The following is a 4,087-nucleotide window of genomic DNA, read 5'->3' on the forward strand; positions in this document are numbered from 1 at the left end:
TACTCAACATGGAAATGATACAAAAGTGTATTAAGAAAAGCTTACACCTTTTTTGTTGTGAAAATATTGAGTGGTGTTGCGTGAGACTCGCGTGTGTGTGTGTGTGTGTGTTTGTAGGTGTAACTCATAATTATGTGGCGAACAACAATTTTACGAGTAAATAATTAACATATCACAATATTATTGTAATTGTCTCCAATAATAAATTCCTAATATATATTCGAATATATTTAATTGTATTTTATTTCATTTGCATAAAGCGGATATAATTTAAATAGAATGACTTAACTCAGAGATAAATTGAAGTAAAATAACGGATGTAACGAGAAGAGACAATAAACATGGCAGCTACGGTCGCTCGCCGAAGTATTAACTACTCGTACGTCGAAGTTGTAAAGTATAGAGGAGTCTCAATTAAGTGTTATAAATAATAAATTTAATTTCGATTAACATTTACGTTTGCCGGTAAAAAACTTAGTTATCGCTGCTTGACCAAAACCATTGTAGTGTGGAGGAGTGAGGTTTGACACGAATGAGCTGTCTGCGGGCGCACTGCAGGCAGCAGTGCACCGTGGCATTTAGATTAAAGTCATAACTTAGCGTGTTCTGAAAAGTTTTCTAAGGGTCAAAACTATACTTTAGGTGAACAGGTAGTTGAGTTGAAGGTATTAAGGTCGGGCCGGAAGACGATATTGTACTCGTTATCACTGATTAAATTAACCAGAGCAATAATACTAAAATGTATAATGAATAAAAAACGGCATCAAAATTATTTAAGATTGTACCATCGTCATTACCTGAAATAATTAAAGTTTTTTTTAAATATAAAATCTTACTATTTTTAGATCAGTAATATTATTCACTTTAAGTACAATATTAATTTTTTTAATATGAAGTGGAATTGTATTTTGAAGTAGATTATAATACTACTTCTAACTTATATAAAATGAATACTTTTAACATGTAAAGGGAATATGGGAAATGGAATTATTTCGGGCGACGCGACGGTATAATTATGTAAAGTTGATGCCATCAACTGGTAAGCAGTAGTAAGTAATAGCATATATTGTAAAATAAAACACTTATAGAAATTGTTTCTCACATTAAATATTGGATCATTAGGAATAAATATTCGGATGCAGATTATTGCTAAACAATGTACAACGTTTCAAAATATATTAGCGACTGTAGGCGAAGGCTGGCAATTACGGTAGCGTATTGTTCGACGCTGAATGTATTTTTTTTTCTTAATAACTTGCAAATGAATTCATCGGGTGATAGATAGGATCTCGGCATGCGAGCTGCTTGCATATTGTTTGTTACTTCTTCTAATTCGCGAGTTTGGTCGCCGTGCGTGGCCGAGTCAGCATCGTGGCGGGCCGGAATGTTTACGCTAGCACCTCTGTAATATGGTTTTTGTGTGGAATTAATTAGCCATATATACACAAGCAAATTAATTTCCTTATTACAAAAAAGTTGAGATATGCATAAAATTATTGTAAATGCTATCAGTATCAACTATATGTATAATCAGTAGTACTGATTAACTAACTGAGGCAAGTGTAGGGTGTTCAGAACTGTTCAGAGCTCTGCGTTGTTAGCTATAATAAATGTAGTAATGTTTTAGTCGCTTGTTACATTCCAATAGGTTTGTACTTTTCAGCTACACAAAGAAGTCGCGAAGCTTTCCTTAAAACTCCTCTGTAGGTGGGCTATTTGTTAAAATTGCATTGTGGTCTAGCGCTGGGCGGGTTAGGGCGGCGGGCGGCACGGGCGGCCGCGGGTCCAGGGTGACGGTGGACGGGGGGGGGGGGACGGTCGGCACCTGCCGCAATATCCTATTTATGAATAATGTTTTATTCTAACAGCGTGCGACCCCACCGCGCTCCCTCGCCACACCCCGGACTCGCCCGGCGCCTATTCGGTTCAGGGCTGGACATACTTCGTACCTATTTGCATAATATATTTATGTTCCTTAAAATATTAAGTATTTATTTAATATCATATAATTGCGTGTGTGTTGTCCTATTGCAGACTGCAGTGAGTCTGAAGTCGCGGGTTAAAGTTTCACAATTGTATACAATTATAAAACTTGTAAGACACTTTCGAATCGGCCTTTTAAACTTTAAAACATATTCCATATATAAACAAACATATCACGGCATTAATTATTATCTATAAGCTTTAATAAAAAGTGAATTATAGTTTCCGGAGCGCAGTTATAATTGCTAACAGCGAGCGGATATGTTTTATCGGGCAACTTTCGCCAGACCATTCAGGACTAACTCTTTCCATAAATCCGCATTCCTTGCAGCGCCCGAGCTGACCCGCAGCCCTCGCTCAGTTCCTACCGGACCGGAATATGTCGAAATAATACCATATGTTTATTTAACTAAGAATATTTATTTCATTGTTTATGTTTTCACTTTATACTGACTAGTACAATACACTTTAAGCGTTCACAAGAATGAAGACTATTATGGCTTGAGAGAGAGTTCGTCACTCACTGTAAACGGTCTGTAGCGCACTCGGTTTGCGATTGTCAATGAAAGGCTCTTTTTAAATTAGGAGAAAGACTTCGAGCTCAAAGTAGACGTAACTAGGCCGGCGGCAAGTACGAGTCTTGTATATATTAATATTAATAATATGCAATGATTTTCCGCCGCGCAGATTTCCTCGTGATTATGTCCTTCATCGATACAATAATGAATATAAATTAGATGAATTAAAATAATGATAGAATGCTATTGCCCCAATTAGCTAGTTTTCAATTAGTGTATAACAAGCCATTGTTCGACAGAGTCTGCGAGGAGGATGGCGGAGGCGGGAGGGTGTCGCGGGACACAGTTTAATTAATGGAATAACTCTACCCGCAGTGGCGGCCCGCCCTCCCCGCGCACCACCGCCCGCCACCCTCCGCGTCGCTACTTGCACTTGCATTATTATCACGTCATATAATTATTATAGCTAGACGAGAAAATGTTACATTGGTATCATTGCATATTTTGAAGTTCCATTAGCTGGACGTGAAACCACACGCATAGGTATAAATTCACGTCCATTATGGCCGTCGGTCTATAAATACTTGTAACATTGTTTAGCTAATTAATTAATTAATTATTCTATTTGAATTGTATCGTAGCATTCTTAGCGACCAGTCCGTTTGCATTATTAAAATAAATGAAAGGTATAACCGCGGCAGTCACAGCTGTAATTAAATATGTTTCCACTGAATTCTTAGAATATCGTTTTTCTCTCGAAACGCGTTCAGTCGCAGTGACACGCATTACGCTGAGTGCTTTTTGCGTTTGAATTTTAAACCGCTGGCAGATATTATATGTGCATACTTAAGTTAAATGCTCCGACTTTTCTCACGATTCGTTTGCGCTCTGCACCTTACATTATTATGATTTAGTGGAGTTGCAGCGCTGCAGATCTCCCTGGGAGGCTGGGGAGGGGTGGCAGGTGGCGGGGAGGCGAGTTCGGGGGCGCTAAGAAGTCAGCGATGGTAGTAATAAAGCCGGCCATATTTCACACTTAGCGCGTAATGAGCGCGCGCCCAAATAATTGGATCACGTACATAACTCATTATTACCTCGCACCTCACTTCGGCGTGCGAATGTATCATTACTTGACCTCCACCCTGCACACCCCGCGCACACTCCGCGCACCCTGCACCCCGCAGCCCGCAGCCTCTCGATTACAATAGAACTTTCTGAAAGCACAACACCGTCGTCATTATGTATTCGCTTATTACCGATGCAACATTGTTGTAATTGCTTCGAAATAATATTTAAAACTAAGTACGACCGCAGCGTTTCGACGGACACAACTCGCGTTCGCAACTTAACGTCGTGGCGGCCAAAATGATAAAAAATGCACAACAGAAGATAAAACGCGAACATAACGCGAGTTTCATATTTAGTATACGCAGGCTAGTAGCTGTCATGTCAATAGTGAAATAGTAATATTTCTCGGCTTGCACTGTGACCCCGCGACGTATCCGCGATCAGTTACTTTCTTCGGATATAGTATCGTTTCATTTAATTAATTTTGTTTTATTATATTATTTTGTTTTCTTTATTTT

The sequence above is a fragment of the Nymphalis io genome, chromosome 10 (genome assembly GCF_905147045.1).
Source record: "Nymphalis io chromosome 10, ilAglIoxx1.1, whole genome shotgun sequence".
Classification (NCBI taxonomy): domain Eukaryota; kingdom Metazoa; phylum Arthropoda; class Insecta; order Lepidoptera; family Nymphalidae; genus Nymphalis; species Nymphalis io.